The sequence below is a fragment of the Pan troglodytes genome, chromosome 10 (assembly GCF_028858775.2).
Source record: "Pan troglodytes isolate AG18354 chromosome 10, NHGRI_mPanTro3-v2.0_pri, whole genome shotgun sequence".
NCBI lineage: Eukaryota > Metazoa > Chordata > Mammalia > Primates > Hominidae > Pan > Pan troglodytes.
The window spans coordinates 20,005,135-20,021,325 of record NC_072408.2 but is presented as its reverse complement, the minus strand read 5'-3'; the positions used below and the strand labels follow the sequence as shown (position 1 = coordinate 20,021,325).

The following is a 16,191-nucleotide window of genomic DNA, read 5'->3' as shown; positions in this document are numbered from 1 at the left end:
TTAGTAAAGATAGATTTCACCATGTTGGCCAGGCTGGTCTCGAACTCGTGACCTCAAGCGATCCGCCCACCTCGGCCTCCCAAAGTGCTGGGATTACAGGCATGAGCCACTGCGCCTGGCCTCTCCATTCACTTTCTTAAATTCTATGTTCCAGCTGTATATTTACATACCCACGGCTCCCTGTATAATACTAATAATAGCAACAATGACCACCATCTATTGTTTCCTATGTATCAGGTTTGTTCTAAAAAACTCTTCCTTCTGGTTCAAGTTGGTGTTTGAAAAAGAAAGACAAATAAAAATAGATTAATAAAAGACTTTCTGCATTAACTTATTTAATATTTACAACTCTACTAGATATTAACTATAATTATCTCCATTTCGCAGATGAGAAAACAGACGTGGAAAGGTTAAATAACTATCCAAAGTCACTCAACAAGTAAATGATATAGAACCTGAATACAACCTGCTTACCCTGCCCTCACCCCTTCTATCTGGGTCTTTGTACACGAGGCTCCTTCCACCTGGAAGACCCTTCCTTTCCTCCCCCATTCTTCACTTGGCTAACTCCTCCTCCTCGTCCGAGAGTTCCCCTGTAAACATCTCCTCCTCTGAGAAGGTTTCCCTTGCCAGGCTGCTATCTCCCCTCAATGGCAGTTAGACTCCAAAGACAGCACCCACTGAATGATGCCTCCCATAACCATGGCCTTACGTAGTTCTCTCGGATATTGAATCTCAGTTGACCCTGTGACTCACCGTGGAATACAGCAGAAGGGATGCTGAATAAATTCCAGGGCTAGGTCATAAAAAGCCTTGCGAATTCCGCGCAAGTCTCTTGGAAAAGTCACTCTGGGGATCTGTAAGGAACTTAAACAATTCAACAAGCAAGAAATAAACAACCCCATTAAAAAATGGGCAAAGCATATGAGCAGATACTTCTCAAAAGAAGACATACATGTGGCCAACAAATATATGAAAAAATGTTCAACATCACTAATCATTAGAGAAATGCACATCAAAACCACAAGGAGATACCAACTTACACCAGTCAGAATGGCTATTATTATATATATATATATATATATATATTTTTTTTTTTTTTGAGACAGAGTCTCGCTCTTGTCGCCCAGCCTCGAGTGCAATGGCATGATCTCGGCTCAGTGCAACCTCCACCACCTGGGTTCAAGCGATTCTCCTGCCTGTCTCCCGTATAGCTGGGATTGCAGGCACATGCCACCATGCCTGGCTAAGTTTTTTGTATTTTTAGTAGAGATGGGGTTTCACCATGTTGGCCAGGCTAGTCTCGAACTCCTGACCTCAGGCGATCCACCCGCCTCCGCCTCCCAAAGTGCTGGGATTACAGGCATGAGCCACCGCATCCGGCAGAATGGCTATTATTAAAAAGTCAAAAAATAGCAAATGCTGGCAAGGTTGCAGAGAAAAAGGAATGCTTACACACTGCTGGTGGGAATGTAAATTAGTTCAGCCACTGTGGAAAGCAGTGTGGAGATTTCCAAAAGAACTTCAGAACTGCCAGGCATGGTGGCTCACACCTGTAATCCCAGCACTTTGGGAGACGGAAGCGGGCAGATCACCTGTGGTCAGGAGTTCGAGATCAGCCTGGCTAACATGGTGAAACCCCGTCTTTACTAAAAATACAAAATTTAGCCGGGTGTGGTGGCATGTGCCTGTCATCCCAGCTGCTTGGGAGGCTGAGGCAGAAGAATCCCTTGAACCCAGGAGGCGGAGGTTGCAGTGAGCCAAGATTGCACCACTGCACTCCAGCCTTGGCGACAAGAGTGAAACTCCATCTCAAATAAATAAATAAATAAATTAGTTATAAAGATTAAATTAAGTACTGTTTATAATGTTTATCAGTAGCCTACTGTATGGTAACATTCTCTACCTAATATATATATCTATAATATATATATATCTATATATCACATGTGACTAAATATATTTCTAGCTAATTATAGAAAGAGAATCTGGTCTAGTAATAATCAGGGCTTGTCAAAACTCACGCCAAACTACAACAGAAAACATGTCCCTCTAGATATGTGAACTTATTTCAATGCTTTACATTGTATAATTAAGTTATTAATTATATTTCTCTTACTTGAAAGCCCATATCCTTCTATATATTAAAAAATGAAGAGGGGGACTGATTCTTACACTTCGGCTTGTACTAAATAGGAGATTGAACTGGCCTCTCCGTGAGGGCAGAAAATGCGTCTTGTTCATCCTCATATCCCCATGCTGATAATAGCACCTGTATATGGTAGCTGCTAAGTATGAAATGAATGAATGAATGAATGGGTGAATGAATGAATGAATGAATAGAAGAACTCACAATACCTGAGCACATACAAAGTGTCAGGACTAGGCTGAGCATTTTATCTAGAGAATCTCATTTACTTTTCACAACCATCCTATGATACTGGGAACACAGTTGTTCCTGACAGAAACCATTCTCCTGTATTCAACACTTTGTTCAACATTTCCTATAACACAAACACAGGGATGATCTTTTTCAGAGAGGAGAAGTGTGGCTTGTCTCACTGGCCAGAGAGAAGGCTCTCACAGCCACACAAAGTTTGTCTTCAAATTGCTACAAATATACGTGAATAACCTTTGAAAGTTTAGATCAGCTGGTGGAGGAAATAGAGCTGAGACAACCACCCAGTAACTGGTGCAGAATGGGAGCCACACATCTAGATCCCTTCAAGGCCATTACTGGATATATGCAATTCATGGATGGCAGGAATTTCAACTGGGGAGATCAAACTAGATGTCAAGAGACTTATTCAAATAACCTCTCTAGTTCTTTGAGGAAAGTCTTTGCATTTCTTCTTTGAGCAGTCCCTACATTTGTGCTTTCTGTCGAAGAGAGAATATACCTATGTCAGTCTGGGTACAATCAGGAAGCAGAAACCACATTTAATTATTTAAATTAATTAAACCACATTTAATTTAAACCACATTTAATTTGAATTAAATGGGGGACATCTAATTCAAATAATGATGAAGCTAGGATAGGAGCATAACTATAAGATATAAAGAGAATGCTAAAGGGAACTTCAGGGCTGAGGGAGAGTATCCAAGGAAAGACATACTTAGGGGGAAGGCTCCCTCCTAAGACTGAAGTTCAAATCTCTTTGGAGAAGGTGTGGTTGCAGCCCACTGGATGGCAGAGAAGTTGCCCAGGCCAGAGGTGGTCCACAGTCACAGGGTAATCAGGAAACAACCCTCCAGGGGCAGGTGAGCTGAGCCTGGGGAGCAGGTGAGCTGAGCCTGAGGGGCAGGTGAGCTGAGCCTGGAAGGCAGGTGAGCTGAGGCTGGGGGGAAGGTGTGCAGGAGGAGTCAGGGCACCAATGCAAAGGCAAGGCCTGGAGCTTGCAGCATCCTCATCAGAGCGCCAGAGGAAGGTGGTCTTTGGGCCCGGGTTGATAGTGCATGGTCACCAAAAGACTGCACATTTTGGACATGACGTGGGGTCAGTGCACCATTAAATATCCTCACAGACCCGAACCACTGATCACCATGCAGGAAGAGTAACAAAAAGAAAAAATGCAACACACCAGAACTAAGAAGAGAAGTCTGCAATTTCCCTCCATTGTCTTCTACTGAGACAACTTAGCATCAATCTAACCACAAAGGAGAAATGCTTAGCGTCCAGTCCATTATCGCAGAACAAGTACTGAAGGGTAAATTTGGGGCTGAGGGGCCATAAATTGATAACGAGCACAGTACCTACATATGAAAGGAAAGCATACTAAGAATATTCTTTTTTTTTTTTTTGAGATGGAGTCTCGCTCTTGTTGCCCAGGCTGGAGTGAAGTGGTACGATCTCGGCTCACTGCAACCTCCACCTCCTGGGTTCAAGTGATTCTCCTGTCTCAGCCTCCCGAGTAGCTGGGATACAGGCGCCCATCACCACACCTGCCTAATTTTAAGAATATTCCGGCTGGGCACAGTGGCTCACCCCGGGTGAGCCTGGTAATCCCAGCACTTAGGGAGGCCGAGGCAGGCAGATCATCTGAGGTCGGGAGTTCAAGACCAGCCTGGCCAACATGGTGAAACCTCATCTCTACTAAAAACACAAAAATTAGCCAGGCGTGGTGCCATGTGCCTGTAATCCCAGATATTCGGGAGGCTGAGACAGGAGAACTGCTTGAACCCAGGGGTCAGAGGTTGCAGTGAGCCGAGATTGCACCACTGCACTCCAGCCTGGGTGACAAGAGGGAGACTCCATCTAAAAAAAAAAAAAAAAGAATATTCTATGTGGAGAAAAGAATAAGCATGTACTCTTTCCCTCCTACTCCAAAAAAAAAAACAAAACAAAATGAAAATTATTGTTGGTAAGACTTTTGTATCAGGGATCTGTACTCCATATCTGACAGAGTACAAAGAAGTGGGCATGGATTTTAGGTACCCACGTTTACCCTGCCTAGCAGCAACCTTAAAGTTGGAAGACAGATCCCAGAATGTCCTAGCTCTCCTCAGTGATTTCATATGGTTTTGTCATCACTGTTCTACCTACCTGCTTTATCCAGCTAAATACAATTTCAACCTAAACTACCTTCTACTTGTCCTTGAGTATTTCTTAGTTAACCCAAACATAAGTGTCTATATGTAGCAATGCACCTTACAAAAATTGTACACTCCAATGTCAAGAGTGTCTGCTATTTCCAGAGTCTATTTTGCCACTGCACCTAGTTTTCTTTGCTCTATTCTACAGAAACTTGGTAAATAAAACTGGGTCTCTATTTGTATCCTAGATGATTTTTCCTATCTGAGCTTCAATGGTAACTTTTCCTTCTGAGAGCATGGATCTAGCTGGGTGTAGTGGTGTACGCCTATGGTCTCAGCTACTCAGGAGGCTGAGGCAGGAGGATCACTTCAGCCCAGGCGGTCGAGACTGCAATGAGCTGTGACCACACCACTGCACTCCAGCCTGGGCAACAGAACAAGACCCTGTATCAAAACAAAAACAAAAACAGAGCAGAGAGTGTGTTTGTTTCCTAGGGCTGCAGTAACAAATTTTTCACAAACCTGGATGGCTTAAAACAATATAAATTAGTCTCTCACAGTCTGGAGGCCAGAAGTCAAAAATCAAGGTGTCAGTGGCCTATGATGTCTCTGAAGGTGCCAGGGGAGGCCCTTCCCTTGCGTCTTCCTGGCTTCTGGTGGCTGCCGGCAAGAACTGGCATTCGTTGGCTTGTAGATGCATCTCTCCATTCTCTGCCTTTGCCATCACATGGCTTTGTCTTCTGTCTGTGTCCAAATCTTTCTCTCTCTCTTTTTTTTTTAGATGGAATCTTGCTCTGTTGCCAGGCTGGAGTGCAGTGGCGGGATCTCAGCTCACTGCAACCTCCGCCTCTCAGGTTCAAGTGATTCTCCTGCCTTGGCCTCCCAAGTGGCTGGGATTACAGGCACATGCCACCACGCCCAGCTAATTTTTGTATTTTTAGTAGAGTCAGGGTTTCACCATGTTGGCCAGGATGGTCTCGATCTCTTGACCTCATGATCTACCTGCCTCGGCGTACCAACAAAATCTCTCTTAGAAGGACAGCAGTTATTGCATTAAGGCCCACCCTAATTCAGTATGACTCCATCGTAACTTGGGTACATGTGCAAAGACCTAGTTCCAAATGAGGTCACGTTCACAAGTACTGGGGGCTAGAGCTTGAACATTTATTGTGGAGGGGGGCACAGTTCTACCCATGACAGAGCACAAGATTGTGCTTCATTTCCCTTAAGCAAGAATAAACCCTGTGCAGCACCTACTTCCTCAACAAGGACTGGCTGGGAAGTGGGAAAGCTAGAGACCCAGAACTTCCAGGGTTCTTTTTCCTTATTTATTTATTTAATTTTTTTTACTTTTTTGAGACCCAGAACATTCTGGATGTTGGTACCAGCCTCTAGGTCTTGGTTGAGGAGTTGTCTACACATTTCAGAAGTGGCAAAGGAGAATTTCTGCAAAGGCATTTCCTGAGCAAAAGCATAATTTAGTGAGCGGTTATCTATATGTGGAGATGCCTTTAGCAATGAATAGAAGTGTGGGGCAGGCTAACCAACTCAGCAGGCACTGTCACCATTTCTATGGGTCTATGGACTGCCGCTTTGGGGGTTTGTTTGTGTTCAGCTCATTTACACTGCAAGATCACTTACAAGTAGCCTCGTTGGTTTCGTTTCCCTCTCTTGAATATCTCCTCTTCCCTCCCCAGCCCTTTCCTATCTGTAACCCCCTTCATGTTTTAGATCTTCTGGCTTCTTTACTTATTCCTCAGTTTATTCCACAAATATTCATTGAGTGCCTATTATGTGTTAGGCACTTTGCTTGGTGCTGAAAACACAATGATGAGTAAAAATAGATTCAGTCTCATTCCTTATGGGGCTTATAATCTAGTGAGAGTAATAGATATCAATCAAAGAACCAGACAAATATAATACTGTGACAAGTGTTATAAAATAGAGATGCAGCATGTGGTGATAGCCTCTAAAAGGAGGATTTGACCCCATCAGCGATGTCAAGCAAACCTTCCCTGAAGAAGCATTTGCTTGACCTGGGATCTGAAGGATGAGTAGAAGTTGCCTAAATAAAGAGGGCAGAAGAGCAGAGGAGGTAGAAAAAATAGCATGTGCAAAGGCCCTGGGGTGGGCAGGAGCTTAAAGAGTGAAAGCAGCCAGTAGGGAAGGAAATGCAGGAGAGACAGGAGCTAGATAGGCCAGTGGCACCATGCAGAGCCTGCCAGGCCATGCCTTTCTCCAAAGATCAACAAGAAGACACTGAAAGGGTGGATGGGTGGTGAATTGGTTGCTGGTTTGTCTTTGAGGGGAGGTAACAGGACAAGGTTTGTTCCACCTGAAAAAAACATGAGAATTTGTGGCTTACCTCAACTTAAGCTGACATTAACATCTGCCACCTCTGAACTCATTTATTATGTTTTTGTTTTGTTTTGTTTTTGAGACAGAATCTCTCTGTTGCCCAGGCTGGAGTGCAGTGGTGCGATCTCGGCTCACTGCAAGCTCTGCCTCCCAGGTTCATGCCATTCTCCTGTCTCAGCCTCCCAAGTAGCTGGGACTACAGGCGCCCACCACCACGCCCGGCTAATTTTTTTGTATTTTTAGTAGAGAAGGGGTTTCATTGTGTTAGCCAGGATGGTCTCGATCTCCTGACCTCATGATCCACCCGCCTCGGCCTCCCAAAGTGCTGGGATTACAGGCGTGAGCCACCGCGCCCGGCCTGAACTCATTTATTATGTAATATGATTTGGATTTGTGTCCCTATCCAAATCTCATGTTAAATTGTAATCCCCAGTGTTGGAGGAGGGGCCTGGTAGGAGGGGATTGGATCATGGGGGCGGATTCCCTTCACCCCCATGATCTCCTGACAGTGAATGAACTCTCATGAGATCTGGTTGGTTTTTTGTTTGTTTGTTTTTTGAAATGGAGTCTTGCTCTGTCACCCAGGCTGGAATGCAGTGGCATGATCTCGGCTCACTGCAATCTCTGCCTCCCGGGTTCAAGAAATTCTCCTGTCTCAGCCTCCTGAGTAGCTGGGATTACAGATGCCTGCCACCACACCTGGCTAATTTTTGTGTTTTTAGTAGAGATGGGGTTTCACCATGTTGCCCAGGCTGGTCTCAAACTCCTGACCTCAGGTGATCCGCCTGTCTCGGCCTCCCAAAGTGGTGGGATTACAGGCATGAGACACCACACCTGGCCTTATCTGGTTGTTTGAAAGTGTGTAGCACTTCCCCCTTCGCTCTCTCTTCCTCCTGCTCTAGCCATGAAGAACATGCCTGCTTCCCCTTCACCTTCCGCCTTGACTGCAAGTTTCCTGAGGCCTCCCCAGCCATGCTTCCTGTACAGCCTGTGGAACTGTGAGTCAATTAAGCCTCTTTTCTTTATAAATTACCCAGTCTCAGGTAGCTCTTTCTAGCAATGTGAGAATGGACTAATATACTACGTATTGTCTGTGTTCCATCTTCCTCGATTTACCAGCTGTGTGATCTCAAGCAAGCTACTTGTCTGGATTTTAGCTTCCTCTTCTGAAAAGGGAGATGCTAATAGTAGCTACCTTAGAGGACTCTTGTGCAGATTGAATTAAACAAATCATGCATATAAAGCACTAAACAAAGCACATAGCACAGGCTATGAAATATTAGCTCTTATTTTATTATTACATCTTAAGTATCAAATCATTATTGGTTTTCTTTAATTACTTATGCCATATAATCATCACTGCACTTTAATTTTTTGAGTTATTCTTTAATTGTGCACTTCTTAATTGTAACTCTCCAAGTAAGACTGAAAGTTCCTTAAAGGCAAGAGCTGTTAGATCACTAGCCATCTAACGTGCTGCTGATGCAAATATTGGTTGATTGATTAGTTCTTCAGAGCTCAGTCTGCATCTACTTTCACTTTATTTATTTATTTATTTATTTATTTATTTATTTATTTAGAGACAGAGTCTTGCTCTATCCCCCAGGCTGGAGTGCAGTGGCATGATCTCCGCTCACTGCAAGCTCCGCCTCCCAGGTTCACGCCATTCTCCTGCCTCAGCCTCCCAAGTAGCTGGGACTACAGGTGCCTGCCACCACGCCTGGCTAATTTTTTGTATTTTTAGTAGAGACAGGGTTCACCGTGTTAGCCAGGATGGTCTCGATCTCCTGATCTCGTGATCCACTCACCTCGGCCTCCCAAAGTGCTGGGATTACAGGCGTGAGCCACCGCGCCTGGCCCACTCACTTTATTTTGAATGATGGAGGCAGTATAGGAAGGTGGGAGGATGATCTGAGCAAGTGAAAAGATGTAGAATAAGGGAATTTGGTTTTGATTACAAACTTTGACCCTCAGCATTGAGTGATCCAAAGAGCAGGTACCAGGGTACTCTCATAAATTTCTCAGGACTGACAGGGCATGGTGGCTCACGCCAGTAATCCCAGCACTTTGAGAGGCCAAGGTGAGCAGATCACTTGAGCTCTCGAGTTCAAGACCAGCCTGGGCAACATGGTGAAACCCCATCTCTGCAAAAAAAAATACAAAAGTTCACCAGGTGTGGTGGCGTGTAGTTGTAGTCCTAGCTACTTGGGAGGGAGGATGGCTTGAGCCTGGGAGGTGGGGGTTGCAGTGAGATGAGATCATGCCACTGCACTCCAGCCTGAGCAACAGAGCCAGACCACGCCTGAAAGAAAAAGAAAAAAGAAGAAAGAAATTTCTCAGGATGAAGAAACGGAGATCATCATCATCCTCACCATCATCATCAGAGTTAGCATTTACTGAGTGTCTACAATTAGTACAGCTGGTCCCCGACTTAACACGGCTTGATGTGGGATTTTTCTACTGTACCATGAGTTTCTCTGAATGCAACCCCATCATAAGTCATGGAGCAACTATACATGAATTAACTCATTTAATCATCAGAATAACTATATTTTACTGTAAGCGAAGGTACATGGTGAGACCAGCTTGGCCAACATGGTGAGAACCCGTCTCTACTAAAAATACAAAAATTAGCCAGGCGTGATGGGCGCCTGTAATCCCAGCTACTCAGGAGAATCACTTGAACCCAGGAGACGGAGGCTGCAGTGAGCTGAGATCACGCCACTGCACTTCAGCCTGGGTGACAGAGTGAGACTCTGTCTCCCCCGCCAAAAAAAAAAAAAGCAGAGAGCTTAGCTTACCCACCTACTGTGATATAGTCCACGTGGAGTACAGTCACATCATCAAGGACTTTTGGGTTCTGCCATCACCCTTGGGACTGAGCAGGATCTCCCTAGCCTTGTCTCAATTCCTCTGAAGTCTCCTGCACATCACCCTGCACCACAAGCAGCAGTGTGCTACCCAGGTCAAGCAAGGGTGTGTTGTACTCCACCTAGCTGATGGCTTAAAGCAAATTTCCTGAATTCCCCATTTGCTATCTCCTAGCTAATTTGAAAAACAAGAGATGAAAAGAAGGGGCCTTCATCAGAAATCTACACTTCCATGATGTAGAATGGCTCAGTGTCGCTGTTCTGCATAATAACCTCCTCCCAACCATTGGGATTGTATCATACATTTCCCTGGGTTTTGCTGGCTTCCACATTCCCACTGCAACCCCTGTAGCTAGAGACTCTGCTTAATACTGTGCTTTGTACAGTACTTTGTGCATTTTGGCATCTGATAAAAGTTAAATTAGAAAACCCTAATGTGGCATCACTGCATTTGTTTTGGCATCTATCTTGCAGGATGGATCCTCATTTTATGATAGGTCTCATATGCGTCAGTGTTTTTCTAAATCAGGGTATTAAAAGGAAATCGAGCCAAGCCACTCCAAGGTGAACTGGCAGAGAGTTGGAGGAGAAGATAAATGAGTATTGTTAGCATCACCTTCAGTAACTCTTCCAGAGGAAAGTGAGGGGGTCACACACTATTTAACATGTTGGCAAATTCCAGGCTCAGCTTCAATGCCAACCAATTTGTCTCAGATTTACAAGGTGTGGCAAAAGAAGATGCCACCTACCTGAAGACCTGAGTTGAAAATATCAGTATGAATTCATGATTCTTCTTCCCCCTTAAAAAATAATACGGCCAGGAGTCGTGGCTCACGCCTGTAATCCCAGCACTTTGGGAGGCCAAGGCAGGCGTATCACGAGGTCAGGAGTTTGAGACCAGCCTGGACAATATGGTGAAACCTCATCTCTACTAAAAATACAAACAAAAATTAGCCAGGCATAGTGGCGCACGTCTGTAGTCCCAGCTACTCGGGAGGCTGAGGCAGAAGAATCGCTTGAACCTGGGAGGTGGAGGTTGCAGTGAGCCGAGATCATGCCACTGCACTCCAGCCTGGGTGACAGAACGAGACTCTGGTTTTATATATATATATACACACATATATATGAGGCTGGATGCAGTGTGTCACACCTGTAATCCCAGAACTTTGAGAGACTGAGATAGGAGGATTGTTTGAGGCCAGGATGACACCACCCTGGGCAGCACAGCAAGACCCATCTCTATTAAAAAATTAAAATACAGCCGGGAGCAGTGACTCACACCTGTAATCCCAGCACTTTGGGAGGCTAAGACAGGCAGATGCCTTGAGCCCAGGAGTTCCAGAGAAGCCTGGGCAACATGCCAAGACCCTATCTCTACAAAAAATACAAAAATTAGCCAGACATGATGATGCACACCTATAGTCCCAGCTACTCAGGGGGCTGAGGTAAGAGGATGGCTTGAACCCAGGAGGTCGAGGCTGCAGTGAGCCATGATTGCACCACTGCACTCCAGCCTGGGTGACAGAGTGAGACCCTGTCTTAAAATAAATAAATTAATTGAATAAATAAATAAAAACTAAAATACAAGAGACCTGGGTACAGAGCCTGTACCTGTAGTCCCAGCTACTCAGTAGGCTGAGGCAGGAAGATCACTTGAGCCCAGGAATTGGAGGCTGTTGTACACTATGATCGTGCCTGTGAGCAGCCACTGCACTTCAGCATGGTCAACACAGCAAGACTCCATCACTAAAAAAAAGAAACGGAAAAAGAAAAAAATCAAGAAAAGGCAAAACAATAAGGACAGAAAGCAAATGAGCATGAAGAAACTTTTTGGTGTGATGAAAATGTTCTAAAACTGGATTAGGGTGATGGCTGCATAAATGTGTTAACACTCTTCAAACTGTACAATTAAAATGGGTGAATTCTATGCTACGTAAATAATACATCAGTAAGCTGTTAATCTTTTTTTTGTTTGTCTGAATTAAAACAAAAACAAAAACACAGCAACTGAATAATTCCCAGATCCAAAATGGCAAAGGGGTCCGGGCGCAATGACTCATGCCTATAATCCCAGCACTTTGGGAGGCTGAGGCAGGTGGATCACTTGAGGTCAGGAGTTTGAGACCAGCCTGGCCAACATGGTGAAACCCTATCTCTACCAAAAGTATAAAAAAAGTAGTCGGGTGTGGTGGTGCACACCTGTAATCCCAGCTACTCAGGAGGCTGAGGCAAGGACAATTGCTTGAACCCGGGAGGCAGAGGTTGCAGTGAGCCAAGATCATGCCACTGCACTCCAGCCTGGGCAACAGAGTGAGACTCCATCTCAAAAAAAAAAAAAAAAAGAAAAGAAAGAAAGAAATGGCAAAGGGTAGGATGGGAGGCAAAGGGATGGGGAGGAGGAGCCTGCAAAAAGACCAATGTCAGCCTTATGTCCTGAAAAAAAATCAGTAAAAATTGAAATGCCCCAAACCATTAGGAAATGAGTCATATTATATAATTATATAATACATATATTATACCTAAATAATAAGCCATTTGTAGGCCGGGCATGGTGGCTCATGCCTGTAATCCCAGCACTTTGGGAGGCAGAGTTGGGCGGATCACAAGGTCAGGAGTTTGAGACCAGCCTGGCCAATATGGTGAAACCCCCGTCTCTACTAAAAATACAAAAATTAGCCAGGCGTGGCGGCAGGCACCTGTAGTCCCAGTTACGCGGGAGGCTGAGGCAGGAGAATCGCTTGAATCTGGGAGGCAGACATTGTAGTGAGCCAAGATCGTGCCACTGCACTCTAGCCTGGGCAGCAGAGCAAGACTCTGAAAAAAAAAAAAAGCCACTTGTGAGATAGTGGCTTCCAGGTTTTTCATCTCTTTGATATAGCAATTATCATTGCATCAATTACTTTGTAGTAATTTTCATACTTAACTTTCACTCTCATCAGGTGGTCATCCCCTTAAGGGTAGAGACTGTGATTAACCACCTGTTTATATACTCCAAGTCCCCTAGCATGGTGCCTAGTTAACTGAGCATATCCAGTCAATGAAGTACTTTTATATTTTATATATAAGTATATATATATATTTGATAGGTAAATGTATTCACACTGTTCAAAACTCAAAGTTACATAAGGATATATAAAGTCAACAATTTCCCTTCCTTAGCCCACTGAACACCTGGTTTCCCTCCCTGGAGGTATCAATGTTACCTGTTACATAGTTCTTGTGTAATTTTTGAGAGATGTTTCATGAATATTCAAACAAATATTTTGAATATACTCCTTTTTTTTTTCTTTTTTGAGACAGGGTGGAATGCAGTGGTGCGATCATGGCCCACTGCAGCCTTGACTTCCCAGGCTCCAGTGATCCTCCCCTTCAGCCTCTGGAGTAGCTGCAACCACAGGCTCATGCCACCATGCCTGGCTAATTTTTGTTTGTTTGTTTCTTTCTCTGTTTGTTTGTTTTTGAGACGGAGTTTCCCTCTTGTTGCCCAGGCTGGAGTGCAATGGCATGATCTAGGCTCACCACAACCTCCGCTTCCTAGGTTCAAGCGTTTCCCCTACCTCAGCCTCCCGAGTAGCTGGGATTACAGGCGTCCGCCACTATGCCCGGCTAATTTTTTGTATATTTAGTAGAGACGGGGTTTGACCATGTTGGCCAAGCTGATCTTGAACCGCGGACCTCAGGTGATCCACCCGCCTCGGCTTCCCAAAGTGCTGGGATTACAGGTGTGAACCATGTACCCGGCGAAATTGTGTATTTTTTGTAGAGCTATGGTTTTGCCATGTTGCCTAGGCTGGTCCCAAACTCCTAGAATCAAGCGATCCACCCATCTTGGCCTCCCAAAGAGCTAGGATTATAGGCGTGAGCTACTGTGCCTGGCCAAATATACTCGTTTTAGCACCATGATAGCATATTATACACTGTTCTCTAGGTTGCTTGGACTTCAGGTAGTAACTGAAGTAAAAAAGGATATAAGGCAGGATGGGATTAATCCTAACAGTCTCTGTGAGAAAATTGCTAAACAGCTAATAGTTCTCTGGGGAGGTTCAAGGTGGTGAGGCAGGCAGAATTATGGCTTGAGGTTGGGGGTGATAATAATAATTATTATTATTTTTTGAGACAAAGTCTCGCTCTGTCACCCAGGCTGGAGTGCAGTGGCACAATCTTGGCTCACTGCAACCTCTGCCTCCTGGGTTCAAGCAATTCTCCTGCCTCAGCCTCCCGAGTAGCTGGGATTACAGGCGTGCACCACCACACCCGGCTAATTTTTGTATTTTTAGTAGAGATGGGGTTTCACCATGCTGGCCAGGCTAGTCTCAAACTCCCAACCTTGTGATCTGCCTGCCTCGGCCTCCCAAAGTGCTGGGATTACAGGCGTGAGCCACTGCACCCGGCCAGGGATGATAATTATACTAGAAATATGAACTGGGTGACTTCCCTTAAATCTTAGTGTCATGGCTAGAGGAGGGATAGGATGGTTAAGCCAGACTTGCAACTAATCCTAACAAATTAGCATGTAGCAGCCAAGAGGTTATGGTTACCTCAACGGTCAGCACAGGTCCTGGCAAAATAGTAGGCACTCCAGAGGAGTTAATTAATTATTTTGTGAATAACTACTCTCAACCCATCTCAACTGGATCTAATCTAATGATATAATTATTGCCTTTCATCCCTAACACTATAATATTGTCTCATATATACAACCAGGCATGGGATTGGTTTCGAAATTCAGATTGGGTGAAGAGGGTATCCCCACAGGAGAAGAGCCCTAATATTGAGTATTGAAGCCCATGCAGAATTAGAAGGATGTCCCTGAATCATGGTGGCCCAGAATGGCAAGTCTAAGCCTGAAAGATTGGGAAAGCATCCACAGAGGGATGGGAGAAGGAAGAAGGGAGGGATGGGCCAGCCACAGGAGTTGGAGCCCAAGCATGGCAAGGAGGGCATGCACAGGGGGCATGGGACCAGCACAGGCTGCTGGAGCCCCAGAATATGAGGAAGGTGTCCCACATAAGGGCAGCATGGTGTGAAGTGTTTGAGTGAATGCAGGGTGATGGGGGCATATGTGTGAGGGTGGACTGGCGTGGGATGTTGGGGCCCATGCAGGAGAGGAGGATACCCATGCTATGAGACGGCCTGGCACAAGATGTTGGAGTCTAAGCAGAGTGATAAAGATGTTCCCATAGAAGGGTAGCCTGGAGTCAGGTACTGGAGCCCGAGCAGGGAGAGCAGGGCCACACCTAAGCAGCCCGGGGTGAGAAGTTAGAGAGGAAATGGGGCGAGCAAGGCATCCCAGCAGGGAGGCAGCCCAGGATGGTGTGTCAGAGCCCAGGTAGAGTGGCAAGACCATCTGTGCAGAAGTGGGGGTAGTAACAACTATTGGTTATGTAGACAGGGATTGATCAAATAAAAAAATACGAAGGATAATAATAAAAACCATCATTCTTGGAGAAGAGAGTTAGGAAAGGGGAGAGGAAGAAAACTAGAATAAACCCTGGGCTGTTTAATTGGAATTAGAACTATTAAAGCTATGTTTTCCAGTATAGAGAGATAGATATAAAAATAGGTAAATGTAAATATACGTATACATGTATGAATGTATATTCATATGGACACAAACACATACATACATTCCGTAGCTCTGTCCACTAAGAGGGCCTAGGAGCAGTAACACTCCAATACTAACGACAGGGATCACCATGGTTTGTAAAACTGGTGGCTAGATAAAAAGCATAAAGGGATCTCTGTGCTCTTGCAGGTGTCATATACTAAGCTTTGCTGAGGAGAACATCTTGATCCCGCTGTCAAAACATCTGAAGCCCATGGTGATCGGAATCTAACTAAAACTGCGAGAAAAAAAAAAAAAAAACACGAAATACCCCAGGCTCACTTTAACTTCAGATTATACTTACTCAGCTTCCTGTAGGATGTGTCCTTTGTTGGGAGCAAATATTACTTTAACCTCTATTTTCCATTTTATGCAATGTCCAGCATAAATTTAAAACCACAAAGCACCTAAAGAAACAAGAAAATATAATCTATTATCAAGAGAGGAAATCATCAATAAAAGCTGGCCCCAAGTAGGCCCAGATTTTGCAATTATAAATGGGCTTTAAAATAACATTAACAAATATGACAAAGGACCTGGTGAAAAAGGTAAACATCTTCCATGAACAAATGAGAAATTTTAACAAAGAGTAGACACTTAAAGAATGAAAATACTAGGTCGGGCGCGGTGGCTCACGCCTGTAATCCTAGCACTTTGGGAGGCCAAGGCGGGTGGATTACGAGGTCAGGAGATCAAGACCATCCTGTCTAACATGGTGAAACTCTGTCTCTACTAAAAATACAAAAAATTAGCCAGGCGTGGTGGTGGGCGCCTGTAGTCCCAGCTACTCAGGAGGCTGAGGCAGGAGAATGGCGTGAACCCGGG

General features: G+C 44.7%; 1 long non-coding RNA gene across 1 annotated transcript; it reads right to left on the bottom strand.

Moving 5' to 3' along the window:
• Positions 1-756: 756 nt before the first annotated feature.
• Positions 757-15,761, bottom strand: LOC134807464 (uncharacterized). The gene is made up of 3 exons (XR_010147982.1): positions 15,671-15,761; positions 11,373-11,507; positions 757-867 (listed from the first exon to the last, which is right to left on the bottom strand). It is a non-coding gene; the product is annotated as an uncharacterized LOC134807464 (long non-coding RNA).
• Positions 15,762-16,191: the final 430 nt, after the last annotated feature.